Raw genomic sequence first — 17,849 nt, 5'->3', positions numbered from 1 at the left:
CACTAGTAAACAAAAATATAAAAGACATTATTTGTATTTCCTGTAACTGTCTTCTTCTCCTACATGATTAAAAAACAATGGCATAAAGACGAAATTTGTATGACAATAACAGCCAAAGGACAGAGGAGGTAAAGGATATACTGGAACAAAGTTTCTATATACTATTCAATTAAGTTAGTATTTATATGAACTAGATTGTTTTAGGTAAGATGCCAATTGTAATCCTCAGGGTAACCACTAAGAAAAAAAAATTAAATACAGAAAAAGAAACAAGGGATATAAAATATACACTAGAAAAATATTTAAAATGAAAGAAGACAGGAACAGAAAAACAAAAATGTAAACATATAGGGAAAAAAGCAAAATAAAAGATGTCAATTCCATCATATCAATAATTTCATTAAATGTAAATGGATTTAATACTCTAATAAAAAGAGAGATTGCCAGAGTAGTTTAAATAAAATGATCCAACTAGATGTTGCCTAGAAGTGAAAAACTTATGGTTAAAAGTTGTTTACAGGATGAATGTAAAAAGATGGAAAAAATATGTACACCTTGGAAAAAGTAACCAAAACAGATCTTGGGTGGCTATACTACCTTTAGACAAAATAGACTTTAAGAAAAAAAAATGTTATTAGAGACAACAGGGGACATTTTATAATGATAAAAAGTCAGTCGGGAAGATACAACGATTACAAACATAAATTTACCTAAAAACATAGCCCCCAAATATACAAGATAAAAACTGACAAAATTGAAGGGAGAGGTAGACAATTCAACAATAATAGTTGAAGACCAATACCTCATTTTCAATAATAGATAGAACAACTATGCAGAAGATCAAGAAGGAAATGGAAGGCCTGGAAAGGTCCAGAAGTTTCCATGGACTTCTGTGGGAGAGCACAGGAATTGCTGAAGATAAAAGCCACAGGGCCACTGCACCAAGATGAAACAGACCTTTAGTAGTAAGAATTCTCCACAGAAACAACAGGGTGTGTGTGTGTGTGTGTGTGTGTGTGTGTGTGTGTGTGTGTATCTATATCTATCTGTATATAAACACACACACACACACACACACACTCAGAGAGAATGAGAGAAAGAAAGAGAGAGAAAGTAGTTTCTTGTTTCTTTTAAGGGATCATCCCACACAATTGTGGAGACTTGTTAAATCCAAAATCTGCAGGGTAGACTAGCAGCCTGGAGAATCAGTGAAGAATGACAATTTGATTCCAAAGGCCGTCTGCTTGGAATATTTCTTCTTCTTCTGGGAAGGTTAGACTATTCTCTTAGGGCCTCAACTGATTGGATGGGACCCACCCATATCATAGAAGGAGATCTGCTTTACTCAAAGTCCAGTAATCTAAAAGTTAATCTCATCCAAAAAATACCTTCACAGAAACACATAGAATAATGCTTGACAAAATATCTGGACACCGTGGCCCACACCAGTTGACACATAAAATTAACCATCACAGGACTCCAGTGATGAGTTGAATAGATGATGTTGCCAAGACTCAGAGACACCTAACAGCATGAGCAAGACTTGAGGTGGACAATAAAAAAGGGAGGGTTTTCGGACCATGGTAGTCCAGGAGAACCAGCCTGATCACAACTGTACCAGTCTCATAATTTACAAGAGGTGGTGGTCATAAGTGGGCGACTGACATTAAATGCTAATGGCAAAGCATTGTCCTGAAGGAAAGCAAGGAACTACAAGCTAGCATAAGACTGAATACTTATATAGGAGTCCCTTTGTACTGCACTCTTGATTCATGTACCTTCCCAAGTTCCTAGGCAATTTCTTGGGGTATATAAGTGAAAAAAGGAATAATTCTGAAACACTGAGAAACTAGGGAGATTAAGTTAGTTAAAAGGGTTGCAGAGTTTCTCGCCATGAACATTATTCAAATTTTAGACTGAATAAATTTTTGTTGTGAGAGGATCTCCTGTGCCTTGTAGGATTTTTGTGGGGAGCACTGACCTCTATCCAGGAAAGGCCAGTGGTACCCCATCCCCCAAGTCATGACAATCAAAAATATCTCTATACATTGTCAGGTGTTCAGGGGGGCAGGGCACAAAAGCAACCCAGCTGAGAACAACTGGGTTAGAGATTGTGATATTGTTAATTGGCAAGTTATCTAGCCAATTATATTTGTGTGTGTGTGTGTGTGTGTGTGTGTTGACAAGGGCACTTGGAACAGTTAACTCTTAAAACCTGGGAGGAAAGGTTTCCATTCTAGTACTCATAAGTACAAGAGTATTCATTAAACTTATTTATTGAACTAAACATCCAACCAACAAACAGAAGTTCTAGTTCATCTCTTTACCCTTCACTCTCTCCTCATATAAAAAAAGTGATTTACTTGATTGTAGTCAAGGTGATGGTTTATAGTAGTGGAAACTCCTGAGTCTTTACCCTAGTGCTCATTCTTAAATGCTTGCCTTTAAACGGATTCAGGTGTCTTTGTCAGAATCTGCTCACATGTAGTCAAAATACCAGAAGCAGTTATGAATCAGCTTTAACAGTAATAAAAATGTTTCAACATTTTAATGCTTACCTAAAATTAATTTCGCAGGTCCTCAGTTTGCTCTTAATAATAAGATGATTTGCCACAAATTGTTTTCTTTTTTTAAGAAGAATGCTTTTCAATTTTCTTGACGTATTTTGTTGGAAAATGGTTTAGATACAAGCCATGCCAACACCGCAGTCTCTTGAACATCCCCTGCAAAATCTCCCACTCTTTTAGGTACAAACTGCCATCGCTGTTTCTGGCTTTAAAATAAATACCTTTAGTTTACCAATAACATTTTTAAACATGTGTTTTATTTTTACATTTTATCTTGATCCTGACTTAGCAAAGATAGGCCTTAAGACCAATACGGTATCAGTATGTATTTTTTTCTTTTTTGTTTTCTTTTTCTCTAGTAGAAACCTGATTTTATCCCAACATAACCATAATCAGCACTTAACAACAACAACAACAAAAAAAAACCACTGGACAATGTGGGGAAAAAATCTATATTTTCATGCAATGGTTTTGCACTCAGTATGAAAAAAAATGCTTGCCAAGTAAAGGCATTAACACATTTTCAAGGGACTTTTCAAATGCATTTTTTCCCCTTGGCTCAGCATTTCATTTTTACAGCATCTATTAATCAAGTCTAAGCAGCCTTTAAATCCCCAATCCCTGCTTCAGATTATTTCACAATTGCTGTCCTCTTCTGTTTTTGTCTCTGGTACCATCTTCCCCTGATTCCATTGTTTTAGTTGAGCTCTTTGCTCTGCACTTTCAATCATCCCAAGTCTACCATCCTTTGAGAAGAGCAGCCATTAATGTCTAAGGCCATAAAACGAGGACTAATATTTATACTTTCAAAGGGAATTCACTGAATAATAAAGACCATTTAAGAAATGCCAGGAAAAATGGATTACTCCAGAATACAGAGCAACCAGTCCAGATTGGAGAACAATGCCATTTAGTCCTGAGAATTGGTAGAGAGAAACAAAGGAAAAAAAGAAAATAACTACAATCCAACGTTGTTCTTTATTGTACTTGGATGTTAAAACTCCCAGAATCTAAGAAGCACTTAACTTAAGAAGAGGGAAAGACAACAGCTATACATTTTAAGAAGTTAAAGATGTATAAGATCAAAAAATACGGTAATGCACAGAACCAGATACTTTCTCCATAGAAAAATAATTTGATCAAAAGGGTTTTACTGTTTCATTGAGGTGGAAAGGCACAGATAAGTGGTTGCCTATTTTCCTCTGTCTTATTCTTAAAAGTAACTGACAAATTGTTAAGAATCTAAAGGCTAAACACCATTAAACTATTTTTTCAGGTATCTGTCATAATTCTAAATATTGTTATTCTATAGGTCCATTTTTATGCATGCCTCCATAATAATAGTAATATCTGGGCATGAGACATATAGAGAGAAATCAGAGGAATCTCAAGTTGCTTGAAACCTTTGAAAACCAAGGGCAAGCCCATATCTGAAACACAAGCTTCCTGGATTTTTCTTCCACAACAAGATTCAAAATAACATCATTTCTTGCTTTGTTCCAATCCTTGATGAAGTTCAAATACTGAAACAGCTTCCTGTCTGAAATTTGCAGACTGCCATTCAGAACTTCATAGAATATTACCTTGATTGAATAACTGTGTGTGTACCTCTGCAAGGAAATGGTGTGTCTATTCATTAACTCCGGTACCCCAAATCTACCATTATGCTTCTTGAAAATGACAATAAATTGCTTCCAAATACAATTTCTTCTCATCCTTTTTATGGATATTATAAAAAAGCAGCAAATCAAAGAGGAAAACAGGTTAATTTTATGCCAATCACAAAACCTGGTGACAGGTGTCGCCATGTGTTGCGACAAGATCTCTTGGCCATGGGTCATTGCTTTGAAAGGAACTAACGAATGGCTTGCAGTACTGTGACACACTGAAAGGCCCCCTGGGATCTCATGCAAAGATCTCATGACAGGTATGAAATTAACTCGTGGTATCATGGTATTTTCCAAACATGACAGCTTCCAGAGTAGTTGCCACTTAGCACAGTGGGGATTGTGGGAGGAACTGAGACATCTCGTAAGTGATTTCAGTGGGATCTCCTAAGGGCCATAAGAAAAACCATCCCCCGAGAAAATGTGGAGAAAGTTAAAATTACAGAAGGTGGGGCTCAAATACATAGCAGTTAAGCAAAAATAATTCTGTTTTGGATACTCTTGTCACTTTAATTTGCTTCCTGGACTAATTTCCACAGAGAAGATGAATAAAGTATCCATTATTATAATTTTGAAGAGCTCTTTATTTCTTCCCTGAATTAGAACAAGGGTTTCAGTCATGAGCTGAGGAAGTACTGGAGCAACCATGCTTTTTTGCAGCACACGTGTGCACACGCGCGCACACACACACACACACACACACACACAAAGTGGCTGTACCATGCAAAATAAAACACTAATGCCCACACTGTAACCAAATCTTATAATTATGTTACATGCAAAAATGTAAAATCTGGAAACAGTAACTGTAAAACCCTTTGTTATAGAAAAGATAGATGTTAAAAGAGCAAAGCAAAACATTTGCATCATGTAATAAATAAATGTGTCACAGGCTTACTTTACCGACTTCTGAGTTAATTGCCTTTTCTATATCAATTCCAAATGTCACGTCAAAGATAATATAAGGAAATGAGTAAATAGGGAAAAAGGAAGAATAGGCAAATTTAGCATTTAGAAATAAAATCACATAAACAAGGTATTTATTTTCTTTGAATTCCTAATATAAAAACAACATGCAAGTTATGAATGCCACTTTTTTGCATAATTTTCATGGTATAAGGTAAGAGAAATCACAAGTACAGTGATTACAGCTTGAAATGCAAGCAATTGTTAGTCCTGAAAAGGATAAAAGGAACATGTGACTATAAATGTGGTAGGGAACCAGAAACTACATGGGATTCAAAGCTATGTTCTTCTGCCAACAGACAAATTAAGTGTATTAATGTTATGTGTGTATACAGATACAGACCATTAACTCTGGTTTCACAATCTGGGCACTAGAGGCTAACTCCTGGTTCTTTATTTTGCTTTTTTTCAATATAAATTTTCTCGAGAATTCCTTTATGACCCCAGCATGTGGACATTATCATTTAATTCTAGGGCTGTGAATACCTTAATCACCAAATAATACCCTTCAATTTCCAAGCAGATGTTCAATACATTCTTTAAGATTAGTAAGCAGTTAGCATTATATAGTAAGTGATTTCCTAAAATGACTATATATGTAACAAACACTATATAACAAATACTATGTGCCAAGCACTGTTCTAGGAACTTTACAAGTAATTCATTTAATCTTAATAACAACAACCCCATAAGATACGTACTATTAATAAATCTCCAACTTTCAGATGAGATAATGCCAGTACAGAGAAGATAAAGTTAACAAGTTTATAGCTGATACGTGGGATACTCTGGAATTGGACCAGAGTCCATCATCTTTAACCTCCATGATGCTGTGGAAGTCCTTTCCAGATCATTGTACAACAACCCTTCCAGGCATGAGGTTTCCCTGGGGATCCCATTCTTCTTGCTCTCACCTCTTATTTAAAACTTATGGTCAAAGAAAATGGAGTCACTGGATTCCATTAGTTTTTTTTTTTTTTTTTTTTAAGATTTTATTTATTTATCTGAGAGAGAGAATGGGAGACAGAGAGCATGAGAGGGAGAGGATCAGAGGGAGAAGCAGACTCCCCGCTGAGCGGGGAGCCCGATGTGGGACTCGATCCTGGGACTCCAGGATCATGACCTGAGCCGAAGGCAGTTGCTTAACCAACTGAGCCACCCAGGCGCCCTGGATTCCATTAGTTCTAACTACACTGCCAACTGTATAAAACCCAGCTGTCTTCTAAGCAAGCTAAACTCCACCCTTCCCCAACCCCAACCTCCCAGAAAGTCTCTGAAGAAAGGCTGTAACAATGTTAATATTTTGATGACGTCAGCCTTCAGAACTCAAGATGTTTCATTCAACATATTTTCTTGAGCATCTATGAAGTATACACATCATTTATATTACATATGTTGAAAAGAGTAGTGAATTAAACATACATAATCTTTACTTTCACAACACTTTAGACTGGTGGGGAAAAGATATGATAAAAGTAATCATGTCAATGAATATGTGATTATTTTAAATAATTTTTAAAAGAATGGTATAAATCAGTGATTTAGACTTTGGAGTCCAGTAAGTCTTTAGCCCCAACTCTTCTGATTACTAGTTTTTAGAATATGAATGACTTTCTTAAACTTTTAAATTCTCATTAAAAAAAAAAAATCTACTAGAAAGGAATAACAGTGTTTTAAGGATTAAATGAGTTAACATATAAAATACTTAGAAAATTGCCTGGCATACAATATATACATTCAATTAATAGTATTTTTACAATTGCTCACAGTGTTTATATTTTATACACCCTTCCTTTTACATAAGTTTATCTTTACACTAGCGTTCTTTTCAGACTAAGAACTATGCTTTCGAATAATAGTAATGGCCTTTTTTTCAATTAAAACAAATAAAGGTTCTTCATTACAGAACAATAGTAAGTTTATCAAATTTTCATTCAATATTTTTATGAATACATAAAAAAGTTAGACTACTGGAAAAAGGCAAACACCTGGTCCTTAAGTGTCCACTGTTCCCTGTCTGTGACATCATAGAAACCATCTGCTAACTCTCTCTGTAGTAAAGTACTAAATATTTCACTATGATGGGCAAAATTTTGTCATTCTACATAGCAACTAAAACAATTTATAAAATACGTTTTTTTCACAGAGATAAGATTTTTTCATAAACCACTGCTGCCATCAATACACATCAATAGAAATAATATCGAAGTTAAAAGCATCTATATAATATAACTGGAAAATAAATCGATTATTTGCTTCTGTCCTATAGATTACAGATTTATTTTTTCAACCTGACAATGGAAATCTGACCAATAAATAGAAAGTTTAAGTAACAAATCATTTTGATATAGAAAAATATATCCATAAGATGTTGGTATGAAACTAGATGATGAGTCACACAATGAGTAAGAGCTTGGCCCAGCCCTACCACTCAATGGCTATGTAGACTGGGGCAGTCATTGATTCCCAAACTCTCCAATCTAAGGGGCAGTTTCATCATTAGTAAGTGGGTAGAATAATTCCAACCCACAGGTTGTTGTAAGAATTAAGCACCTATTATATGCCTAGTGGCACTAGGCCCTGAAGATACAGCGGTGAACCAAACCAGACTAGAGTCCATGCTAACAGAACTCACTGTCTACATTGCTTAATTAGAAAAGGAAGATATGACTTCTTATTTCATAAAAATGCTAAGGATAAGCGAAATGGTCCACCAGAATGATAAATGAAGACACTGCAAAGATCACAGTGGTTCATATATGGAAAGCATAAGAATTCAATATAGCATTAATAATATTTCTTGCACATTATCAATTGGGTAAATCCTCATACAAATAAAAGAAACAAAGAAAAAATTGTGCATTGATTAAGGCAGAATATACCTTGTACTTCACAAACTGTGGGAAGCAATATTCCAATTGCAGATGTCTTAAATGTTCCTGAAAATGGTCAAAATTAGCCTATTAAAATTTTGAAAATCATGTTAGGAGAAACCAAACAATGTGCTGCTTACAATGAAAGGGAACTATTGGTAACATAAATGTCAACCCACCTCACACTAGAGTAAAAAATTATACCAAACAATATACCAGGAAATTCCAGGGCAGTATCTTGGGTTAGAAGACTGTAGGTAGATTAACTTGAAAGTCAAATCTTTTTTCATTTAAATTATCTGAATAGTGGGCATATTTATTCTGTTTAACTAAAGACAGCCTTAGTTGGCTTAATAGTTTTGAATGCTCTAATTTGAGGATGGTTTATCTTAGGCAAACATATTTATATTGAAATAGTAATATGTTTGAATATTAAATGTGTGTGTGTGTGTGTGTGTGAATGCACAATGTTTTACAGGGATTAGAAATTGCATGTGATATCATACTCTTTCTAGATTTGCCCTTTACGATATGGTAGCCTCTAGCCACATATAGTTATTTAAATTTAAATTAGTTAAAATGAAAGATAATTAAAAATTTATTTTCTCAGTCACACATGGAAAGTACTCAATAGCCACATACGGCTAGAGATGCACATACTGGACAATGCAGATACAGGACATTTCCATCATTGAATAAAGTTTTGAGTAGATCTGGTGTGGACATTCATTTATACATTCATTTTTACTCACTTATTTTTGTTTCTTTTATTACTTTTATTAAGTACCTACCACATGCCAAGCCCTGGGCTAAGCCATGGGACAAAATGATAACCAAATATAGATATTGTTCCACTTCCCATGAAACTTACATTCATATGGGATAAATAGACACTAACTAAATGTTCATGGAAATAAAGTTAAAACTGAAAATATTAACAATGCTAAGAAGCAGAGGCAAGGGGTGTAATTTTAGAGGGAGAAGACTGATCTACCTAGGAAAGATGACTCTAGTGAAGTTACCATTGACATGAAATAAAGAATGTGCAGGAGTTGGTTCAGCAAAGAGGGAAGAAAGTGTAGTGAACAGATAGATGATCACGTGCAAAGGCTCTGTGGTAAGGAGGGCCTGGAGAATGTGAGGGAAAAAAGGTCAGTGTATGGGAACTGGTTAAAGAGAGGGGAAAATTAGTCAAAGTTGAGCCTGGTCCATATTATTGACACTTTGTAAACCACGTAAAGAGCTTGTCTTACCCAAAAAGAAAAGGAAAGTAATTTTAAGCAGAAAGGTGCTATGGTCAAGTTTGTATTGCAAAAAGAATCTCTGGGTACAGTATGTAGAACTACCATATGGGCAAGAGTAGAGAAGAGTAGTTAGGAGACACATCCATGCATGTGACCATCTCTCCACCTGTCACCTCTAGTTTAAATAGAGGCAAGCAGATTATAATTTAACAAGAAAAAGCATCCATATTAATATGGCTAAATTTTTAAAGGAGTTATTACAAGAGAAAACAAACTTGACCCCAAACTTATGGATATGATAATTTCATAACATATGTGGTTTTTTTTTTTTTTTCTTTTCTATCCACAGAAGCAATAGGAGAAGGAATAGACAGGGAAGAATGTGAATATGCTGAATTTAGCTCCAAGCCAATACTGATGAGACTTAATGGTAAAACAATAAAGGTCTAGAGAACCCAGCTCCTGAGTAACATTAAAGGAGATAACAGGGGCATCCGGGTGGCTCAGTCCATTAAGTGTCCAACTCTTGGTTTCGGGTCAGGTCATAATCTCAGGGTTGTGAGAAGGAGCTCCGCGGCTCCTTGCTCAGCACGGAATCTGCTTGGGATTCTTTCCCTCTTCCTCTCCCTCCCATCCCCTCTCAAATAAATAAATAAAATATTTTTTTAAAAAGGAGATAACAGAGGCTAAGGGGGAAATAATTAAGTTTGGGAATGATAATTATCTCTAAGGAATTAAAGAGCTTAAATACCTATGTAAAAGACAGCTAAACTAAAACACACTGATTCAGGTTCCTAGACAAGAAACTCTCCATTGGTCAGGGTGGTGCAAAGTAACCACTTTCAGAGGGTGCAGTAATATGGTCACAGGAGGGGCACATTCTTTTTTTTTTTGGCCACGAAAAATCCACTGAGCAAATTCTAGCTATTGTATATCCAGTAAAAAAACAAAAACAAAAACTAACAGAAAACAAACTATGAACTCCTCACTGTCGCTAGAATATTTGCTAAGTTCCTGCTTTCCTGCAGTCTTTGCACCTGCTGCTGCCTTCACTTGAGTGGCTCCTTCCCAGATATTCACAGAGCTACCCTTCAGTCAAATCTCTGGTCCAATGTCACCACTTCAGTGAGGCTTTCCTTGGCTAGCCCATCTAACAGTGGCCCCATGTCCTCACTTTTAATAGGAAGTATCATCACCTGACACTTTATTACCTCTTTATTGGCTTGGCTGTTTGTTACCTCCCAATATTAAGACTATAACTCCTCTAAAGACAGAACTTTGTCTTACTCATCTCTATATCCCCAGCACCCAACGCCTGGCAATTACTGGAGTTCAAAAAGTAATAGGTGCAAGAATGACTGAACAAATGATAGGACGGATCAAGTTGGGAGTAGGAGTCCAGCAGTCAGACATCTTTGGAACTTATGCCACAAAATGTGCTGATTGCTGCTTGGAACTATTTCACTATAAACTCTTACCTGATCTTGTAATTTGTTTCCACAATGTAAACAACTCCGTAGTCTTCTAGTTATGAGACCTAAAATTCTCTTTTGCTTAGGGCTACTTGACATTGAAAGTGTCATGGCTAATGTACTAACTTACTACATAAGCTACACGAGGGAAGAATCTATGTCCAATTCATCTTCCATATTTCCACAGAACCAAAAAAATAGTGCCTTGTAACAAAAGAAGCCTGTGCTCTTGAAATGTTTCTGAGAGGAAAGAGGAAAAGGATTATGAAAGAAGGCTTGAAATCTATGAATTAGAAATACACACATTACTAAACCTAAGACTTGGAAGATCATAGAAAGTCCATTCAGAAATGACAAAGAACAGTGTGTTGATAAGAATAAAAACAAACAAAATTATGAATTGGAAATATGTCTGTCAGTACCCCTAAGACTTGGAAGAGTACAAAAGAGTCTGTGCAAAGTCTGCAAAGAACAAGGTAATAAGAATTACAGCAACAACTATAACAGAAATGTAGACATACTCTGAGACTTTCAAAAGGATAAGTAATTCCCCCAATATATTTGGCATTGCTTACATGTGCTTGTAGATGTGAAACATGTTTTAAATAACAGTAGAAATATTATGATAAAGCATAAAAACAATGAAAATTTTAAAATAATTGATGGATATAAGAACTCCCTGTACTCGTATTGGTAAAATTATTTATATGCATGCTTTTAGGAGTATGAAAATTTCATTTACCCAATTCTGTTGAAATCCTGCTATATTGCAGAAAACGTCTACCATATGACTTCAGTCAGCACATATCAAAACAGTGTTTTATCACAATGTTATTTTTAATAGCTAGAGATATGATTACCAAATAGAAATGTCACAAAAACATGATCTCCACTTAACATGAAAGATGACTTTTCATAAGACGGCTTCAAACACAGCATGCGTATTAAAAGGAAGAACCAGGATGCATGCTCGACACACAATACTCCTCCCCACATTCATCAATGTTCACTTTGATTTCCCTTTCCTCTCTCCGCTGCTCCTCTGAATTTATTTGTCAGATAACCATATCGCACATTTCCTGATTTCCACAGCTTAGCATGAATATATCAGCTTTTGCAGCTCTGCATCCCCGGCTTCAGTTGATGCCAACGTCCATTCAAAATTTAAAATTTTTGACAGTTTTTCTCCACCCTCACAAATTCCCTTCATTTCATCTCATGAGAATTTCCCCGTGTGGTAAATGTATCAAGCAGGTTTCTGTAATCTCCCTGACAACCTCTCTGCCTAGGACTGGCTAGAAATAATCAGTGGGCACGAGGGTCGACGTTCAGGGAAAATAAAATAGGAGGCTTCACGGAGTTCTCCAATACAGCTGAAATTGGTTGATCAAGGATCCTCACCTCAGGTAGAGCATTAGCCTGAAATGATTCCACTTTTTCCCTCAAACGTGGCTTTCAACACTATTTTGCCAAATTTGCCTTTCCCATCACTCTATGATATCTTGTCATTCCATAACCCTCATGTCACTTCCTATCACTAAAGTTCAGGCTGATTCAAAATGCTCCTTCCTTCCTCATTTCTGGCCAGAACTAAGGCTGGATGGAATTTATTAAATGAGGAGAGGCATGCAGTCTCCTATTTTATTCTTCCTCTTTCTGTAGCATCTTGGAATTATAACTGTCACTTCTAGCCTGTCTGTTGGGTCAGCCCCTGCACCAGCCCCAGGCACTTACACCTCCACCCCCCACCCATCTCTACCCCTCACTCCCGATGCCAGAATGATCCCAGAGTGTCGCGCAGCTGGTGTCAAAGTCCTCTTAGCAGCCCCCTCAGGTGAGGTACCCGCAAGACAGCTCACACCCAGCCACTTTCTACCGGCTCTATTTGATCTACAAGACATTCATGCACCCCTGCTGGACCCAAAGGTAAAAGTACGAGCTGCTCGACTGGCCCATCCTATGACCTCCCCCGAAGTGTCTCCTGCCCTGCCCACATCGGCCCAGGCACAGACCAGGAAGTCCACCAGTGATTCAGGTAACCCAACAGGGGACACGTTGCCAGGTTCCCATCTCTCAGGCACATCAATCTGTTCAAAGGATTATATCAGACCCCTTCACGTGGCTTCGCATTAAGGAAGAGTGCTACAGAGGGAGGCCCTCTTAGCACAAACAATGCACGATTTGCACCAACAATTTCGGAGAGCCACTCTCGTCTTCCTGCCTCCAAATCTCTCCTTACACAAGTAGGGCAGCTGGTAATGTTGAGAAACTCCGGCTTCTTTCGGCTCTCAGGACGCCTCCGAGGAAGATTCTAGCCCTGAGATTTTATTGCTCTCTTTACTAAGATTTTAATTCTCTCTTACTAAAGATTAACTGGGCTAATCTGTGTTTTCAGCTGTGAACTCTAATTATCAATTTGGGATCCACAACAACAACAAAAATACGAAATCCCACTCAACATCCTTTTATCTTACTGATTGATTGGTTGGTTGTATTTATTTATTTGACAGAGAGAGAGAGAGAGAGAGCGCGCACACAAACAAGGGGAGTGGCAGGCAGAGGGAGAGAGAGAAGCAGGCTCCCCGCTGAGCAGGAAACCTGATGCGGGGCTCGATCCCAGGACCCCGGGATCATGACCTGAGCCGAAGGCAGACGCTTAACTGACTGAGCCACCCAGGTGCCCCAGTCATCATTTCTTAATATATTTTCCATGTCACCACTAGATCTTCTATAAAATCTTATACTTTATTATTCCGAATTATTTTCCTCACTGATATTAATATAATATAGAAGCTTGAGAAACCTACTGCCTTCTTCATGCAAAAGACTGTTTATCTACAGAACATATGTTGGGGCAAAACACATTCAAAGCAGGAGTAAACACACAATGTTATAAGACAACAAATATGAATTGAATAAGCTACCAGCTACCAGCTGTGATATAAAACTAAAGCAAGGTTTTTCATAGGAAAGACGTATCATTTCAGAATTGACCATCAACAGAAAAGATTTTACAGATCATGCTTTTAGTTTTAATTTTCTTCTTGCAAAGTAATAACAAAAAAATTCTCATAATTTTCAGGTAACATGAGCCACTGGAAACATCTCAATACTAAAAAATTTCTTAAGAAGTGCAATGCAATATTAAGGAGAAATAAGTAGGAACTAAAATATGAACATAAAATAGAGGAAAATGAATAATCCCAACCCACCCTAAGGCCTAAATCACCTCCCAGTGATAATTCAGATCGTATGCAAAGGAAGTTGCTACCAGGGCAAGGAAACAAATTCTCATTATATTCGGTGCCCAGAGATCACCAGGGAAATAATAGCAAGATAGTCCTTCTCAGCATAATTTCAAAAAGAGATCTTGCTGCCAAGTAAAACTGCCTTAAAAAAATGGTATCACTTAGCTGTTCAGTTCGTCAATAGGCATTTCTTTGAATTATGCTGTATACAGCGAAGGAGCACAAAATAAATAGAGCACAGGGTCCTTACCACTGTGAAATATGAGATATATACTGGAAGTAACAGATGAATGAATGCAAGGACCCAGATGCGCCAATATGAAAAGGAATGAGGACAAAAATGCTATGAGGATGCTCTCACGTGCTCTGTGATCAGCCAGCTCCCAGTAGACTCAGTTCCTACCATTTCAAGTAGGGGAAGGGTGAGATCCTCTCCTGCATGTCTTAGTCCGGAAGGCTGCTATACCAGAGAACCATAGAGTGGGTGGCTTATAAGCAACAGAAATTTACTTCTCACAGTTCTGGAGGCTGGGCAGCCCAAGATCAAGGCACAAGCAGATGAAGTGTCTGGCGAGAACTGGCTTCCTGGTTCACGGATAGGTGTCTTTTTGCTGGGGTCCTCCCATGGCCAGAGGGATGAGGGAGCTCTCTGATGTCTTTCTTGTAAAGACATTAATCTCATTCATAGGGGCTCCCCTCTTAGAACTTAATCACCTCCCAAAGTCCCCACCTCCAAATACTATCACACTGGGGATAAACTTCAACATACGAATTTGGTGGGGGGGGGCCCACAAATATTCATTCTATACCACTGGATCCTAAGATAATCAGGGAACAACTCTGATTAATAACTACTGTTTTAATACCTATTGTTGTTATGATAGGAGTAAATAACTGTGTGTTAGCATGACCTAAATTAAAACTCTGGAGGTGTTGCCTTGCTGATTTAGAGCACCTCCACGCCCACCTCTGAAAGGTTAAAGAATCCACATCTGGCTCACACGTGTTTGAAGACGATCCCATTTGCTCTCACCTCGCCTGTTCTAAATGAAAATAAAACTGGATCCCATCCTAACCCTGATGCAGGAAAACCACATGGTCCCTACCAGACAGGCTGCCGCTGAGGGCATACCACCCCAAAACGTACCATGTCGGCATGCGGATTATTTTGAGCTAAACACCATGAATACCTAACAGCCTCAGGAAGAGTTTTTTGCTTCTCCCTTAACTGCCTAAAAGAATTTATTTATTTTTTTAATTTTATTTATTTATTTGAGTGAGTGAGAAAGAGCACAACTGGGGGGACGGGCAGAGGGAGAGGAGAAGCAGACTCTCAGCTGAGCAGGGAGCCCGATGCAGGGCTCGATCCCAGGACCCTGAGATCATAACCTGAGCCAAAGGCAGATGCTTAACCAACTGAGCCACCCAGGCTCCACATGCCTAAAAGAATTTAGATAGAGGGTCTCTACCGGGAAGAGAGAGCTATTATCAGAGAAACTCTTAATATCAGAAAGACTTACCTGCATGGCAGGGCAAACATCTATTTACCAAACATTTGCTCTCTCATCTTCCTGTGAATTGTCTTCCTCCCCTTTGAAGCCAGAACCCTAATCCCTTCTCAACTCAGAATGGTATACAAGCCTCAATTCCCTGACTGTCTGTGAGTCTCATATTTGTCCATGGGGATCCCATATGTATGAAATTAAATTTGTTTTTCTTCTGTTAATCTGTCTTAGCTCAACTTAATTATTAGACCAGCCAAAGAACCTAGAAGGAAAGAAAGGAAACGTTTTCAGCTCCTACACCACAAAGCAAGCTTCCGTCCTGAGGTTGCTGGCACCAAAGCCAGAGCTTAATGTTTTTTACAAATAAAGAAAAATCAGTTGCAATGCCAACCTGTACCTTGAAGAAGGTTAGTTCCACAACCACCATTAACCACCAAGCATCCCAAAGAAATTTACAATCTAAATAAAAATAGCATTCCTGCTGGGCAGATAGAGCTTCAAGATCAGCCACTAGCCCTCTCCTCATTAGATTGCTGACACTCAACTTTCCCCATGTAGAAATTCCAAAGCTGCCCTTGGTAAAGACAGAGTTCCATTTGCCATTCACTGGTGTCATTGTTAAAGGTGCCCATGAGAGCCGCCTATAGGTTCAAAGGGACAGAGGCTTGAGGAGAGCCTGCTTTCCTACTGCTGACACAGCTCTTGGTACCAGGCCCTGACTAAGCTACATAATTCTTCAAAGTGAAAGAAAGAAGAATCTTTCCCTAAGCATTTATACTTAACCAAGGATACTGCATGCACATCACAGTTGGCCACGGTTACTAACCTTACCAGATCTTACAGATCTTTTCTTCGCAACTGCCCCTAAGAATATGATCTGCTCCTAGTAGACAAGTTGCACAGACCCAGAACCACCCCCCACTTCAGATACCTACTGGTTTCATTTCTTTTTCTCTGCATGAAATTGTTTGTTTTTCTTAGAAGGCATATTATTTTGACCAAGTTTCAAGAAGTTTCAAGGACCTTGAATACTGAGGAGAAATCTCTTCCATTCTAGAAGACTCCTAGAATGCTTATCCAAATTTACCACCTCTCATTCCATTCCATTCCATTCCTACCTTGTAGCAACCATCAAGTTTTAAAAACCTTACAATCCCACCTCATTAAACCTTCTGCTTCACTATGAATACTTAAAAGATTCTGGCATTACATTTCCCATACCTCTCCCCACAGGTTTTGACTGAGTGTGAGGATAATGTATTATTGTATGGAATTCTAGAAACATCCAGGCACAGGCCTATCCTCTTCCCACCACATATCATCATTCTTCTGGGCTTGCATCAGATCAGCCAGATTTGCATTTCAACTCAGAAATGCAGTAATTTTTGATGAAAGAAGTAAGGTGAAGCCCAGTGCCTTATCTAGAGAATGAGAACAATAAAAAAGGACAATTCTTTGGTGACCAGGAAGTGATATAAAAATATCATAGCAAATATTAATTGAGCGATATGAAAATGTTATAGCAAACTTATTGAATGCTTACGATGTGTTGCAAGCACTTAATGGGTATCATCTGATTTAATCTCATAAAGAACTATCAGGTAAATACTGCCACTGTCTCAATTTTACAGATGAGGTTAGTGAGACACAGAAATGTTAAGCAATTTGGCCAAGTTCATCACATAACTAGCAAGTATGGGAGCCAGAACACAAACTTCAGCAGGCCACTCTCTTAGCTACTTTGGCAAAACCACCAGTCAATTAAATAATTGTGTATTATGCAAATAAGAGATAAACACAGTTCCTGGCACAAGGTAAATGTAGTACGTAGTAGTCGTAGTAAACATTAGGTATGATGCTTCCATTACATGCCATAATGTCATTAGTAACAAATTTACTACGTAACAATTACTGAAGGCTGTATCTCCCTTGTAGTTCTTTCCTAAAACCCAAACTAAAGACCTTTCAAAGTGCTCAGGATTGCTGACCAGGAAGCAATGACTGGAAAGGAATGTTTACATAGAGTTGTAGATGTGTAATTCACTTAGCGCTCTGCTCTTTTATGCAAATGGTCCTGTTTGAAAAGAGACAGAAGGTCTTTGTTTTCCAGAATGACACATTTTCCCTACAACCCCAAGACTATGTTATTAATCAGAATGTCCTTTGTTAAAAGACCAAGGATCATTCATTCTGAGCGTCAAATAATGAGCATCGAGTTTCCCAAATAGCCCCCAAGTCTGAGTACCTCAAAGACAGGAAGTGAGAATTTACCTTGGCAGTCTTAATGTATGGCATGTAGTAGGTCCA

General features: G+C 37.8%; 1 protein-coding gene across 13 annotated transcripts in view; it reads right to left on the bottom strand.

Annotated features, from left to right (window-relative positions):
- The window catches only part of CHL1 (cell adhesion molecule L1 like), a 207,054-nt gene that overhangs the window by 123,306 nt on the left and 65,899 nt on the right, over positions 1-17,849 (bottom strand). The window contains exon 2 of one of the 13 annotated variants that reach the window (XM_032411795.1): positions 2,559-2,773. The exons of the other annotated variants lie outside the window; for them this stretch is intronic. The gene's annotated coding sequence lies outside the window, so the exon portion shown is untranslated. The remainder of the gene's footprint in view (positions 1-2,558; positions 2,774-17,849) is intronic. 13 annotated transcript variants of the gene reach the window in all.

Source organism: Phoca vitulina, unplaced genomic scaffold, assembly GCF_004348235.1.
Source record: "Phoca vitulina isolate PV1807 unplaced genomic scaffold, GSC_HSeal_1.0 scaffold13, whole genome shotgun sequence".
In the NCBI taxonomy this organism is placed as follows: domain Eukaryota; kingdom Metazoa; phylum Chordata; class Mammalia; order Carnivora; family Phocidae; genus Phoca; species Phoca vitulina.
This window is presented reverse-complemented; position numbering and strand designations above follow the sequence as displayed.